The sequence below is a fragment of the Schistocerca nitens genome, chromosome 4 (assembly GCF_023898315.1).
Source record: "Schistocerca nitens isolate TAMUIC-IGC-003100 chromosome 4, iqSchNite1.1, whole genome shotgun sequence".
In the NCBI taxonomy this organism is placed as follows: domain Eukaryota; kingdom Metazoa; phylum Arthropoda; class Insecta; order Orthoptera; family Acrididae; genus Schistocerca; species Schistocerca nitens.
In genome coordinates, this window is record NC_064617.1 from 179,225,155 (window position 1) to 179,242,042 (window position 16,888).

Consider the following 16,888-nt stretch of genomic DNA (forward strand, 5'->3'; position numbering starts at 1 on the left):
GGACGACCGTCGGTTACTCCTTCGGTCGGTCATCTCATCGACGTCGTGTATTTGGGTCGGTTCCTTCCTGTGCAGAGATGTTGTTTTCCCTCTGCATGGTTGGGTCCGAGCCAGTGTCTCCAGGACGACGTCCGTCGGAAGGAAGTCAGTTCAGTCGGGAGCAGCGGTCGGGCACTGAGTTGGCAGTCAGTAGCAGGCGGGTCCGCATGGTGCAAGTACGCGCTGGGACCGTGGCCGACGCAGACGGAAGGCCGTTGGTCGATCGGTCGGTCGCCTGGTCGTCGGATGGCGACATGTGGACTGCTGAGCACTGATACCAGTATCAGTTGGGGAAGAGTTCGTGGTTGGCAGCCAGCAACAGGTGGGTCCGTATGACGTTAGTATTCGCCGGGACCGCTGTCGGCGAAGGTGGACTGCCGTTGGTCGTTTGCTTGGCCGGTCGTCTCAGTCGACGACGTCTTGGATCCTCAGGACGAACACCATTTTCCGAGTTGGGATGTGGTTGGACCTTGTTGGTTCGTTGGAACTGAGCAGCGACGCAGTCTCCACAATTCGAAGCCAGGCCTGCGCTTTTGGCTGCGGGCACGCGCTGTTGCATTTGGAGGCGCTAGCTGTGTGAGCGACTTTTCGTTTTCTTCCGAAGCAGGATCCTCAAGCTGAGTAATTAGTGACCTGTTCTTGAAACTCGAGTGTTACGATTTGTTCGTTATTTGTGGATTGTTGTTTTCTGAGCCGATGACACGTGTGGTAACAAGTCGTGTGTTTGTTGCCTAGAATCTGCAGCCTCCCGTAGTGACTTGACAGTTGTGACCTGTTTTTCAAATAAAATTCCGCGCTGGCTGTATAAATGATTTTTATTAAATCTGCGACCGGTTTCGCACCACTTATCGGTGTATCCTCAGGCAACCTGTACAAAAAATAATATAATAAGAGCTCATATAAACTTTCGATTCCTCAATTCTGAGGTGTAAATTAGACTTTTAACTGTCGGCTGCCGCGACGCTCCTCTCAACTTGCACTGTAAGTTCGGATAACATGGCCCTAATTCCGCTGTTTGTTCATGCTAATGTTCCGCTCTTCGTCGTTCGTGTTTAGGGGAGTTTTATCAACATCGTATTTTATTTTTATTTACTAGGTCATTGCCGCCCCCATCATTTAAAAAATTTATAAAAAAGATGTTTAAATTTAACTACCGCTTTCACCAGATGACGATATATTGGACGTGAATGTTCAACGTTACTATGTTATAAATAGCGTATGTGAATACTTTCTTGTTTTATTCAAAAAACTTGCTATTTAAAAATTTAATTTACACCTCAGAATTGTGGGATCGAATAGTTTAGATGAGCTCTTATTATATTATTTTTTGTACAGATTGCCTGAGGATGCACTGATAAGTGGTGCGAAACCGATTGCAGATTTAATAAAAATCATTTATACAGCCAGTGCGGAATTTTCTTTGGAAAAATGTCGGAGTTTGGCTATGGTTGCCCGCCATACAAAACAAGTTGTGATTTGTGTTTTTGGTATTCTTTTAAACTTGTCTTCAGTGCTGTTTGATGCCTTGATCTTGATGAGGCCGAGTTTGAAGTTATTGGTATCTTGGTTTACTCTTCATCGGCCGATATTTTCAATTATCTGTGCAATTGGATCTGACCGTTGGGAATCGGTCAGATTGTCGGTCGGTCGTGAACCGTCCCTAGGTTGTGTTGCCTCCCGATGAAGAGGTTGTCGGTCTGGCTGCCTATCTCACCTAAATGTACGTTAGTGTTACTTCCCAGGCCGACCCTTGGAACCTTCTGAGCGCCGCTCCTTGTGTTTTACGTAGTGATTTTCTTGATTTTTAAGTACTGTGTGTGGCCTTCAGCCGAGTTTTAGCTTATTAAAATTTGTAAGGCTTTTCTTCTTAGGCCTTAAGCCGTAAAATTGTTTTTTGCATGCTGTGTCGAGTTTTAATCTCTCTTAAGCTAAAAATTTAAAATCTTGGTCTTGCCTTAAGTCATAGCATTGTTATTCTTTAGTATGATACCTTCAGCCGAGATTGCATGAAATGTTTTAAGCTAAGGCCCCCAGCCTTTTAAATTGAAAGCCCTTCTTCCTAGGCTTTAAGCCGCTAAATTGTTTGGTTGATATGCGGCCTTCAGCAAGTTTCAGCCTATTTAGAATTAACACTGAAAATCTTTGTTTTGGTCTTAAGCCGTAACACAGTTCTTGCTTAATGTGTGGCCTTCAGCCTATTTTCATTGGAAAAATTTTTTTTTGAGAGAAGTGAAACTTACAGAACTCCTGTACCTCAATTCCTTGCTTAGGCCTTGGGCCCTGGATTTTCGTATGTGGCTTTCAGTCGGTTTAAATCAAATCAAAGGAGCTCTTTCGTTAAAACCTTGAGAGTTTTTAATTCTTGCTTATGTTATTGTGTGTTTTACCTAATAAAATTTATATGTTGAGTGTAACTGACAGCAACTTATTTTGGCCCCTTTCCACAAATATAATCTCACCCGCTCTGTCCTGCTAGTCCAGAGATTTCAAATTTATTTTAATATTTAATACCTGTTCAGAGAATGTCTAACAGTTACGTTGACATATACACACTTTTGAGACGTTACCGAGTCTGTACGACAATATCAGAGAGATGACATGAGAATGAAGTGAAATGTCTAAATGGCGATTAAATATTGTAATACATTTATAACAGTTTTCCAAAAAGTTACACAAATAAGTGCTATGCTACACAACTCACTGCTAGCCTATTAACGTAGCTGCCATCATCAAAAGAATACGGAAATAGCGCTCTTTTTGGTCACAGGGATATAACAGTGACGTTGCGCTGTAGCCAGTTTTCGTGTGACGTAGCACATCTGTTTTCTCGCGGTAAAGGTGGAGCAACCAGGAATACAACCATTTTGTTTGCATTAGATATTATTTGCAGGTTTTTCGTCTGAAGTGTACAACATAGCATGAAATTTGTTCTACACATTGTGGTATCGTCCACTATCTAGTCAGCCGCACTTTCAAATACGCGCGCCACGATTTAGCCGTCGCGTTTCCTACAGCCGCCAACACGGCACGAGGGCGTTGCCACGAAAGATTGCGCCGCTGCCAATGAGATGCAAGCATCCCATCTCTGGAGATCCACTGCAGGTATGCGAGGTCTGTTCAAAACACTCCGGAACATTCGTAATTTCGCGCCAATGGTGTGCTGAATGGAAATGCATTTGGCATCCCTGCACACGCCTGTATTTAATGCGCAACTGCCAGTAGTTTCATTGTTGTATGTCTGTTATTGTTCAGAGCTGTATTGAGCAGAACGTTGTGTCCCAGAATTTGTGAATTTCGAGATGGCAGTGTTTGAGTAGCAAAGCGTCAGCATTAAATTTTGCTTAAAGCTCAAGAAAACCTTTATAGACACACACCAAATGATACAGGAAGCCGACGATGATGTGTGCTTAAAGCCGTACTCCGTGTTACAAATGGCTCACACGGTTTAAAAATGGCCTGACGAAAGTTAAAGATAACACTCGTCAAGGACGCCCTTCGGCATCCACCGACGACGTTCATGTCAGGAAGGTGAACGAAATTGTACGTGCCAGTCAAAGACTGACTGTCCCAGAGATTGCAGAAGAATGTATCATTTCGGTTGAATGACGTCATGAAATCCTGACACAGCATCTTGGAATGCATGGTGTTGCCGCCTAGTTGGTCCTACGGAAGACCCTGGCCTCACAATCTGTGAAGAGCTTTTGGAATGCGCAAATGAGAACGAGATGTTCTTTAAGAGAACCTTAATTGATAATGAGACGTGGATCTACGGTAATGATGTTCAGACCTTGAAAGGACTAAGATCTCTATTGTTCCTGATCTATATTAAGACATAGCAGACTATCTGAGTAGCCCTGTTAGATTGTTTGCAGATGATGCTATCATTTACCGTCTTGTACGGTCATCAGATGACCAAAACGAATAGCAAAATGATTTAGATAAGACATACGTATGGTGCGAAAAGTGGCAATTCACCCTCAATAAAGAAAAGTGTGAAGTTATCCAAATGAATACAAAAAGAAATCCGCTAAATTCCGATTACGTGATAAGTCACACAAATCTGAAGGCTGTAAATTCAACTAAATACTTAGGGATTACAATTACAAATAACCTAAATTGGAACGAGCACATAGATAATGTTGTGGACAGAGCAAACCAACCAAAGACTGTGATTCATTGGCAGAACATTTAGAGGTGCAACAGATCTACTAAAGAGACCGCTAGCACTACGCTTGTCTGCCCTATTCTGGAATACTGCTGTGCGGTGTGGGATCCGCATAAGGGGGGCTGACGGATGACATCGAAAAAGTTCAAAGAAGGGCAGCTCGTTTTGTATTATCGCGAAATAGGGGAGAAAGTGCCACAGACATGATACGTGAACTGAAGTGGCAATCATTAAAACAGTTTTTGGTTGCGACGGGATCTTCTCATGAAATTTCAATCACCAATTTTTCTCCTCGGATAGCGAAAACATTCTGTTGACATCCACCTACATAAGGAGAAATGATCACCACGACAAAATAAGGGAAATCAGAGCTCGTACGGAAAGATATTGGGTGTTCATTCTTTCAGCGCGCTATACGAGATTGGAATAATAGAGAATTGTGAAGGTGGTTCGATGAAGCTTCTGCCAGACACTTAAATGTGATTTGCAGAGTATCCATGTAGATGTAGATGTAGAGAGTGGAACGCTAGAGAGACAGCTTGAAGATGATTCATTGAAACCTCTCCCAGGCACTTTATTGTGAATAGCAGAGTAATCACGTAACTGTAGATGTAGATGAAGATCTGCACCGATAGACGAGATAAAAAAAATTCGCAGACAGCGATTCGCGCGATCCAGCAAGAGGCGTACCAAGACTGATTCCGGAAATGGCGTTGGGAGCAGTGTATCAACTGTGGAGGATATTATTTCGAAAGAGACCCTGCACAACAAGTAAAGGGTAAGCGTAAAAAAATTTTGTGGACAAAGTTCCGGAATTTTCTGAACAGCTCTCTTAAGTTCGAACATGCATGCACTGAGCCTATTTTGTGTGTTTGCCAGTCGAATAACATTTGGAAATTTGTGGTAAGTGCATAGGGGACCAAACTGGTGAGGTCATCGGTCCCTAGGCTTACACACTGCTTAATCTAACCTAAACTAACTTACGCTAAGGACAACACACACACCCATGCCCGAGGGAGGACTCGAACCTCCGACGGGGGGAGCCGCGCGAACCGTGGTAAGGCGCCCTGGACCGCGCGGCGAATAATATTTACAGACCTACATAGTGGCCAGGGCTCGACATCTTCTGAATAGGCATTGTCTTGAAGAGTGACAGATTTATAAATCTTTCGTATATATTTAAATCTACTATTAGCAATAAGTTAATTAATTCTCTGTTCATGAATGGCATCTGTTCCTCGCTGCTGTGTTCACAAAGGAACGACACAGCGTGTAAAGGAAGTCATAACATACATCACTCGGCGTCGGCTACGATATGAGCTCTAAGAGGCAGGCGTGAAGATAACAGAACAGTAGAGAAACAGGTGGCAAGGATTACGATAAAGCGGCAAGCGATATTTTGCATCACTTCCTAATATGACGTCATCACATAAACTAGCTAAGCTCCTCATTTTGAGTGAAACCAGCTGGTTTTAGAGACAATCCTGAGTGTGGCCCTTTTACTTCGTGTTTCGCCATGGATGATAACCACATCAAAGACAGCACACACGCACACACACACACACACACACACACACACACACACACACACACACACACACACACACACACACACACACACACAGCGATGCTAACGAAATACACACACAGCACTAACGAAACACTACTAAATCCATGAGTACAAGACGCGGTTCAGTGTCACATATACAGTTATTATGATCACTGAGATTGGATTACATTAGACAAGCTTTGCACCATATTGCGTAAAGCTGAATTTTTGAAGGCTGCAATTACTCACTACAGTCGCCTGTCCAGTTTCAGAGGAAACCTCTCAACCTGCAAGATCCGGGCAATCATAGAGGGTGGTATTATTGATACACTACTGGCCATTAAAATTGCTACACCACGAAGATGACGCGCTACAGACGCGAAACAGAACCGACGGGAAGAAGAAGCTGTGATATGCAAATGATTAGCTTTTCAGAGCATTCACACAAGGTGGGCGCCGGTGGCGACACCTACAACGTGCTGACATGAGGAAAGTTTCCAACCGATTTCTCATACACAAACAGCAGTTGACCGGCGTTACCTGGTGAAACGTTGTTGTGATGCCTCGTGTAAGGAGGAGAAATGCGTGCCATCACGTTTCCTACTTAGATAAAGGTCGGATTGTAGCCTATCGCGATTGCGGTTTATCGTATCGCGACATTGCTGCTCGCGTTGGTCGAGATCCAGTGAGTTAGCATAATATGGAATCGGTGGGTTCAGGAGGGTAATACGGAACGCCGTGCTGGATCCCAACGGCCTCGTATCACTAGCAGTTGAGATGACACGCATCTTATCCGCATGGCTATAATGGATCGTGCAGCCACGTCTCGATCCCTGAGTCAACATATGGGGACGTTTGCAAGACTACAACCATCTGCACGAACAGTTCGACGACGTTTGCAGCAGCATGGACTATCAGCTCGGAGACCATGGCTGCGGTTACCCTTGACGCTGCATCAGACAGGAGCGCCTGCGATGGTGTACTCAACGACGAACCTGTGTGCACGAATGGCAAAACGTCATTTTTAGGATGAATTCAGGTGCTGTTTACAGCATCATGATGGTCGCATCCGTGTTTGGCGACATCGCGCTGAACGCACATCGGAAGCGTGTATTCGTCATCGCCATACTGGCGTATCACCCGGCGTGATGGTATGGGGTGCCATTAGTTACACGTCTCGGTCACCTCTTGTTCGCATTGACGGCACTTTGAACAGTGGACGTTACATTTCAGATGTGTTACAACCCGTGGCTCTACCCTTCATTCGATCCCTGCGAAACCCTACATTTCAGCAGGATAATTCACGACCGCATGTTGCAGGTCCTGTACGGGCATTTTTGGATACAGAATATGTTCAACTGCTGCCCTGGCCAGCACATTCTCCAGATCTCTCATCAATTGAAAACGTCTGGTCAATGGTGGCCGAACAACTGGCTCATCACAATACGCCAGTCACTACTCTTGATGAACTGTGGTATCTTGTTGAAGCTGCATGGACAGCTGTACCTGTACACGCGATCCACGCTCTGTTTGACTCAATGCCCAGGCGTATCAAGGCCGTTATTAAGGCCAGAGTTGGTTGTTCTGGGTACTGATTTCTCAGGATCAATGCACCAAAATTGCGTGAAAATGTAATCACATGTCAGTTCTAGTATAATATATTTGTCCAATGAATACCCGTTTATCATCTGCATTTCTTCTTGGTGTAGCAATTTTAATGGCCAGTAGTGTAATTGGTAGGTCCAACGTTAGGCGCGTTACGGGGTTCCTTAGGGACATGGCTGACAAGAAGGGGAAGAAAGGTAATGTGCTCTCCGTGTGCATACTGGCTGGAGTCATTCCAAACGTGGAACGCGTCCTTCCAGAGTGCAGCCAGCTTTAGGTGGCGGCTCACGTCGGTACCAGTGATGTGTGTCACTTTGGATCGGAAGAGATTCTCCCTGGTTTCGAGCGGCTAACAGAAGTTGTAAAGGCTGCCAATTTTGCTTGCGAAATGCAGAGCTGACCATTTGCAACATAGTCGACAGGACCGATTGCGGACCTTTGGCACAGAACCGAGTGGAGGGTCTGAATCAGAGGCTCAGACGTTTCTGCGACCGTGTAGGCTGCAAATTCCTCGATTTGCGCCATAGAGTGGTTGGGTTTCGGGTTCCGTTGAATAGGTCAGGAGTCCACTACACGCAGGAGGCGGCTACACGGGTAGCAGGGGCTGTATGGCGTGGACTGGACGTTTTTTTTTTGGTTAGAGGTTCTCGGGAAAACGCAAAAAGGACTTCAGTCACAGAGGGTGCAGGCCGAACACAGGAAGAACGTAGGTACAGTAACCATCGGTGTAACAGTTGTAAATTGTTGTAGCTGTGTTGGGAAAGTATCAGAGCTCCAAGCGCCGATAGAAAGCACTGACGCTCAAGTCGTTATATGCACTGAAAGGTGGCTAAAGCCGTAGATAAGTTCAACCGAAATTTTTGCGAAGAACCTAACGGTGTTCCGAAAGGATAGGCTAAACTCATTTGGCGGTGGCGTGTTTGTTGCTGTTAGAAGTAGTTTATCTCGCCGCGAAATTGAAGTAGATTGTTTCTGTGAGTTAGTATGGGCAGAGATCATTCTTGGCAACTGGCATAAAATAATAATTGGATCTTTTTACCGACCTCCCAATTCAGTTGATACAACTGGTGAAAGGTTCAAAGAAAACTTGAGTTTGAATTCAAACACGTACCCGACTCACGCAATTATAGTTGGATGTTACTTTAATTTACCCTCGATATGTTGGCGAAAATACATGTTTAATTCCGGAGAGACGCACAAAACATCATATCCGAAGTTATCCTAAACGCATTCTCTGAAAATTATTTCGAGCAGTTAGTTCATGAGCCCTCGCGATTAGTAATCGTTTGTGAAAACACACATTACCTCTTAGCAACAAATATTCCTGAGTTTACAACGAACATCAAAACGGATACACGGGTTAGTGAACACTGTCGTAGCAAGACTGAATATTGTAACCTCCAAATCCTCCAAAAATAAACGAAAAATAATAGCTATTCAAAAAGCAGATAAAAATTCACTTGACGCCTTCCTGAAAGACAATCTCCACTCCTTCCAAATTAAAAATATGAGTGTAGATCAGATGTGGTTTGACTTCAAAGAAATACACTCCTGGAAATTGAAATAAGAACACCGTGAATTCATCGTCCCAGGAAGGGGAAACTTTATTGACACATTCCTGGGGTCAGATACATCACATGATCACACTGACAGAACCACAGGCACATAGACACAGGCAACAGAGCATGCACAATGTCGGCACTAGTACAGTGTATATCTACCTTTCGCAGCAATACAGGCTGCTATTCTCCCATGGAGACGATCGTAGAGATGCTGGATGTAGTCCTGTGGAACGGCTTGCCATGCCATTTCCACCTGGCGCCTCAGTTGGACCAGCGTTCGTGCTGGACGTGCAGACCGCGTGAGACGACGCTTCATCCAGTCCCAAACATGCTCAATGGGGGACAGATCCGGAGATCTTGCTGGCCAGGGTTGACTTACACCTTCTAGAGCACGTTGGGTGGCACGGGATACATGCGGACGTGCATTGTCCTGTTGGAACAGCAAGTTCCCTTGCCGGTCTAGGAATGGTGGAACGATGGGTTCGATGACGGTTTGGATGTACCGTGCACTATTCAGTGTCCCCTCGACGATCACCAGTGGTGTACGGCCAGTGTAGGAGATCGCTCCCCACACCATGATGCCGGGTGTTGGCCCTGTGTGCCTCGGTCGTATGCAGTCCTGATTGTGGCGTTCACCTGCACGGCGCCAAACACGCATACGACCATCATTGGCACCAAGGCAGAAGCGACTCTCATCGCTGAAGACGACACGTCTCCATTCGTCCCTCCATTCACGCCTGTCGCGACACCACTGGAGGCGGGCTGCACGATGTTGGGGCGTGAGCGGAAGACGGCCTAACGGTGTGCGGGACCGTAGCCCAGCTTCATGGAGACGGTTGCGAATGGTCCTCGCCGATACCCCAGGAGCAACAGTGTCCCTAATTTGCTGGGAAGTGGCGGTGCGGTCCCCTACGGCACTGCGTAGGATCCTACGGTCTTGGCGTGCATCCGTGCGTCGCTGCGGTCCGGTCCCAGGTCGACGGGCACGTGCACCTTCCGCCGACCACTGGCGACAACATCGATGTACTGTGGAGACCTCACGCCCCACGTGTTGAGCAATTCGGCGGTACGTCCACCCGGCCTCCCGCATGCCCACTATACGCCCTCGCTCAAAGTCCGTCAACTGCACTTACGGTTCACGTCCACGCTGTCGCGGCATGCTACCAGTGTTAAAGACTGCGATGGAGCTCCGTATGCCACGGCAAACTGGCTGACACTGACGGCGGCGGTGCACAAATGCTGCGCAGCTAGCGCCATTCGACGGCCAACACCGCGGTTCCTGGTGTGTCCGCTGTGCCGTGCGTGTGATGATTGCTTGTACAGCCCTCTCGCAGTGTCCGGAGCAAGTATGGTGGGTCTGACACACCGGTGTCAATGTGTTCTTTTTTCCATTTCCAGGAGTGTATTATCGGCAGCAATTGAGAGATTTATACCAAACAAATTAACAAACGGCGGAACCTATAGCAATTGAGAGATTTATACCAAACAAATTAACAAACGGCGGAACCTATCTCCCAAGGTACACAAAACAGGTTAGAACACTGTTGCAGAAATAACAAAAAAAAAACATGCCAAATTTAAACAGACGCAAAATCTCGAAGACTGGCGATCTTTTACAGAAGCTCGATATTTAGCGTGGATTTCAATGCGAGAAGCATAGAATAGTTTCCACAACGACACTTTGTCTCGAAACCTGGCAGAAAATCCAAAGAGATTCTGATTGTTAGTGAAGTATGCTAGCGGCAAAGACAATCAATGCCTTCTCTGTGCGATAACAATGGAGGTGCTACCGAAGATAGTGCTGCCAAAGCAGAATTACTAAACACAGTCTTCCGAAATTCCTTCATCAAAGAACACGACGCTAAATCAAGAACAGCTGCCAACAGGAGGAACATAGAAGCAGATAACCACGGAGTAGTGAAGCAACTTAAATTACTTAATGAATGCAAGTCTTCTGGTTCAGACTGTATACCAATTAGGTTCCTTTCAGAGTATGCAGATGCAATAGCTCCATACTTAGCAATCATATACAACCGTTCGCTCGATGAAAGATCCGTACCCAAAGATTCGAAAGTTGCACAGGTCACATCAACATTCGAGTAAGTTAGTAGGAGTAATCCACTAAATTACAGGCCCATATCATTAACGTTGATATGCAGCACGATTTTGGAACATATATTGTGTTCGAACATTCCGAATAACCTCGAAGCAGATGGTTTATTGACACACAAAAAAATGGTTCAAATGGCTCTGTGCACTATGGGAATTAACTTCTGAGGTCATCAGTCCCCTAGAACTTAGAACTACTTAAACCTAACTAACCTAAGGACATCACACACATCCATGCCCGAGGCAGGATTCGAACCTGCGACCGTAGCGGTCGCGCGATTTCAGACTGTAGCGCCTAGAACCGCTCGACCACTCTGGCTGGCTGTAGACAAACAGTCAACACGGATTTAGAAAACATCGTTCTTGTGAAACACAACTGGATCTTTACTCGCACGAAATGTTGAGTGCTATTGAGAAGGGATTTCAAATGGATACCGTATTTCTGAATTTCTGTAAGGCTTTTGACACTGTACCACACAAGCGGCTTGTAGTGAAATTGCGTGCTTGTGGAATATCTTCTCGGTTATGCGACTGGATTCGTGATTTCTTGTCAGGGAGGTTACAGTTCGTAGTAATTGACGGAAAGTAATCAAGTGAAACAGATGTGATTTCTGATGTTCCCCAAGGTAGTGTTATAGGTCCTTTGCTGTTCCTTATCTATATAAACGATTTGTGAGACAATTTGAGCAGCCGTTTCGGTTGTTTAAAGATGACGCCCTCGCTTATCCACTAGTAAAGTCATCAGAAGATCAAAACAAATTGCCAAACGATTTATAAAAGATATCTGTATGGTGCGAAAGTTGGCTATTGACCCTAAATACCGAACAGCGTCAGGTCATCCATATGAGAGCTAAAAAGAATCCATTAAACTTCGGTTACACTATAAATGAGTCAAATCTAAAGGTCGTAAATTCAACTAAATACCTAGGAATTACAATTACGAACAACTTAAATTGGAAGGAACACACAGAAAATGTTGTGGGGAAGGCTAATCAAAGAATGCGTTTTATTGGCAGGAGAGACTTCATTCATAATTTGAAATCCATTCGCTCCCCTACAGAAAGTTCTGGCGTTATAACATCATCTGCGATACCTGCTCCTCCTATTATATAGGGCAAACTGGACGTGCTTTCACCATCAGATATAAAGAACATCTTTTGAGAAATAACGGCACCAGTCCTCTAAATTCATCCTTTGCCGATCATCTCTTAATTACTGGACACGTGCCTAAAGCCATAGGCGATAACAATATTCTGCATACCGAAAAGAAGGGACGTAGGTTAGATGTTTTAGAGGCATTGGAGATTTTCAAACATCTCTCTCGTCATGATGGCCTCATTTTCAACGAACAGCTGCAGCTGCGAAATAAAAGTTTTTCGACTGTATAAAGCCATTGCTTGATCTTTGATTCAGATTTCCTCATGCAGTTTACCGAAATGTTGTTTTCCTATCACATCTTTGCTGTTTTCTTGTATGTCATAACTAACGTTTTTTTTTTTGTACGTTACAAAATGTGTCTCTATTTAAAGCAGACAAATATTATTATTAGTGCTTACATTATGCCTCAATCAGATGCATCACAATTTCATGTGTCTAATTTTGAATGTACAGTAGCCTAGTTGTTTCAGCGGCTACTAGATGGCGCTCGTACCAACACCATGTTTACTTGCCCACACTTCCTAACGTGGGCACCTCAGTCTTGTTGCAACCCTTGTTCACAGTACGAGCAGCCCTTAGCGGCTCGCCATCTCACTTATAACTATTCATGACGTCGCCTTTCCGACTTAGATCTTTTTTAATATGTGACTTGTAAGTACTGCATATTTTTCCAGTCAGTAAAAACTTTAATTTTATTAATGTATTATATACCTAATATGTTTTAGAACAGTCTAGTTCTGAAGACAACGCTCATAGTGGCTTCGAAACCTGGTCAATTTTGACTTAATATTTGTGACCGAAGGCTTATTTGTTCTAATATAATTCTGACACGGTCATTGAACCTTAGCAGCTATGTTCGAAGTTTCAATATTTATTGTTTTTCAGAAAAGTGAGTTGGCCTAACTTCATAATATACATGTGTAGTGTTTTCCAAAACACCACGGCAAAACGTCGGGAATCGATTACTCAAGTAACAAGACGAAAAAGAAGTCTAGTGAAAATGGGCTCTAAAATACGTATCATACGAGTACTTCATCTTCGTTACTCTGAAATGTATCTCTTCTACTGCAAGCTCTTTGCTTTCCATATTAGGAAATGTGGTTGTATTGACTAAAACAAGAAAAAATGTGCAGTAAACATGGGCTCTAAAGTACATACATTAAAAGCTACGAGCGCTTATCTTCGCTACTGTCAAACGTCTCTACTACTGAACAAGTGCTCGTTGCTCTTAAGGCATGCACTTTGGACCCCACGTTTACCAGACAATTTTTTGTTTTTTTGGTCCGTACTAGCTGCTCACGAAAACATGGAAACGAAAGAACTTGCTGTGGAAGAGATTTGTTTCACAGAATCGAAGATGATGAATTGCTCGTAGATCGTAAGTGTGAATTTTAGAACCCATGTTTACTTGATCTTTTTTCTGCTTGTACAAGAGGAATTGTTTCCCGAAGTTTTTTCCTTCGAGTTTTAAAACACCCGGAATAATTTGACATTAAAGGTAGAAAATAATCAATTTAATTTATTGAATAAATGCACGAAATTTTCATTCGATTCATGAATCTGTTTGTTTTCGAAAGAGATGTTTCCAGGTACAATATAAGTACTGCAGGTTGACGGGGATTCATAGCGTGGAGGATATGGCTCAGGTGCCTTCCTAGTCTCGTGTTCTCTTACGGCCTCCAATATGCAATTTTGAATTTTAGAGCGGAGATGGATATTTTCCAGATTATCCAAACGACTCATATAAGGAACTGAACTTGAAAGAAATGGTCATCTCCTATAGGATCTGTTTGTTTTTCCATAAGTAAAATAGTATTTTTTTCCCTCCAGTTCCATCGTTCGCTTTTCCAGATCTTTTTCCTTGCGCTTCTCTTGGAACGGCCGGGTCATCTTCCGCACAGGAAGTCATTGTGCGCTGCTGGTTGTTAGGTTCTATGACACCGGTCTCTGTGATTTTATCATCTATGCCAGTGGTGTCTTCTGCTTCTTCCACTGAAAGAAACGTAGGGTTTCCTACCATAGGGTTCAGATGAACAGCATCCCGGCTGAACTCTTTGAGAGTTGCAAATTTCCAGAGGCGCTAGAGGAAATCAAACTAATGGGGAATATTTTATGACCAACGAATTGCTTAGATGGCTGGACGGCAACGAATTTAATGTACGCCCCTAAAAAGTCTTACGAAGCAGTAATATTTCAGCACCATATGTTCTCGTTGGAGATGAGGTTTTCCCACTGAAACCGTACCTTCTCCGTCCATTTACAGCGTACAACGGCACATCAAGAAAACTTCAATAGTTGTCTGTCAAATGCTAGACGAACCATTGAATGTCCTCTCGGGATTTTAGAGAATAAATGGGGATTTTTTGAAACGTTTACAAGTACCAAAAATGTCAAAAGCAAGCTTCCGTACTGCATATTAATATGAGACAGGGTGGCATTAACTATGCAGACTATGTATCATTCCTCCGTGAACTGAGCGTGACTGAGTTCATAAGTCCGTCGGATCCCGTTCCAGATAAATATCGAAGGCCAGCTACAGAAGCAAGAGAAATAAGGAATAAATTTACGAGCTATTGTGATGGGTAGCCCTTATTCTTTGGTAATTATTAGTTACGTATTTTAATAATACTAGTTATAAGTTGATCTGTTTTTTATCCAACTCTGTTAGGCAGTAATAAATTGTTGATTGGAAAATAAAAATATTTGTATGAAATTGGTTACATCTATATCTGCGTGATTACTCTATTCACTATAAAGTGCCTGGGAAAGGGTTCAATGAACCGCCTTCAAGCTGTCTCTCTACCGTTCCACTCTCCAAAGGCGCGCGCGGCAAAAAGGAGCACTTAAATTTTTCTGTGCGACCCCTGATTTGTCTTATTTTATCGTGGTGACCGTTTCTCCCTATGTAGGTGGATGCCAATAGAATGTTTTCGCAATCGGAGGAAAAAACTAGTAATTGAAAGTTCGTGAGAATCTCGTCGCAACGAAAATCGCCTTTGTTTTGATGTCTGTGGCACTATCTCCCTCATTTCGCGATAATACAAAACGAGCTGCCCTTCTTTGTACTTTTTCGATGTCATCCGTCAGTCCCACCTTATGCGGATCGCACACCGCACAGCACTACTCCAGAATAGGACGGACAAGCGTGGTGTAAGCATTCTCTTTAGTAGACCTGTTGCACCTTCTAAGTGTTCTGCGAATGAATTGCAGTCTTTGGTTTGCCCTACCCACAACATTATCTATGTGATCGTTCCAATTTAGGTTATTTGTAATTTTAATCCCTAACTATTTGCGTCGCTTATCGCGTAATCGAAATTTAGCGGATTTCTTTTTGTAGTCATGTGAATAAATTCACACTTTTCTTTACTCAGGGTAAATTGCCACTTTTATATAAAATAATTAGTTAATCTTACCCGACAAGTTTATTGTATTTCGTTTTTTTTCCCAAAGTGTCTTTGTCACAATGCTATTTTTGAAATTAATATGTAGGTCATTCCACAAATATGACCTGGACTTAACTTCCGAGATCAAATTCTCACACTCGAGGTCTGTCAGTTTCCTCTTCTGTGCCATTTTTACAGCACGAGCGCCTCTAAGCAACTGAAAAGACTCGGAGCGGTAAGCGAAATTTGACTGGGTTGAACGGTGGAGAAAAAGTAGCAAGATGTTTCGCCCACTCACCCGCGCTTATCCTAACCGGCCGATCCATATTTCCACTGAACTCAATGTAAACATAAACGTGAGCGGCGGCGCTCACCGCTTGTATAGTAGCCAGGGCCTTACCCCCTCCTGCCCGCTTCTTTAATCGGTTTATTGGCTTTCGGTTCTTGCCCATACAGTCACGGCAAAAGTAGAAAGACAATGCGATAATGGAGTGTACTTCACCATTCTGAATACACGACCCCTTTCCAAGTAAAAAATTTCGGCGGTTTCGCTCGCTTCAGTCAGGTGTCTGAGTACGCCAACGAATACGGACAAGATTGTCTTTGAGGTTCGCTCCGAGCGAGCATAAAATGGAAAAGTTTCTCAAAAGATCTGAGCAGACCTCCACGTCTGGTATAAGAAGCGAACTCTCTCTCTCTCTCTCTCTCTCTCTCTCTCTCTCTCTCTCTCTCTCTCTCTGTGTCAGTCTGACTACAGTTATTTGAAGTGTGGTTTCACGGTCATGAATAATAAAGCTCAATGTGTAATTTTCGGCCAAGTATCACATGAGTTTGATCAAACCTTAAGCGTCAACTAGTAGCTAAATATTCATAGTAAGATGATCAATCACTGGATTTCTCCGCAAGGAAACTAAAAACCCCCAACCAGCAGCAAACTACTATGTTTCAACTAAAGCAATATTATTTGTTGATTAAAAATAATATTGTTACTGATCATTTGTTTTTCTGTTTTAATATTTTTTACCTGATGTTGAGTATCCATTGTCAACGAGAAAGCGTTATTAGCTAGCTACCGAGTCACACACCGGGGCGCTAAAACAGGGAAGCCGCACACAGATGCAGACAATTTTATTTTGCCAGCAGCTCTGGATATGGTTGAAATTGTTAGGTAAGCAGGAAGCAAACAAGCTAAAAAGCATGCCAATTTCCGACAATACCACTGAACGCAGAATAATCGATGTGGCCAGTGACATTCGAGGACAAATAGTCGAAAAATGAAAGAAGAGCCTCATTTTGCTTCGCAGTTTGATGAATTTAC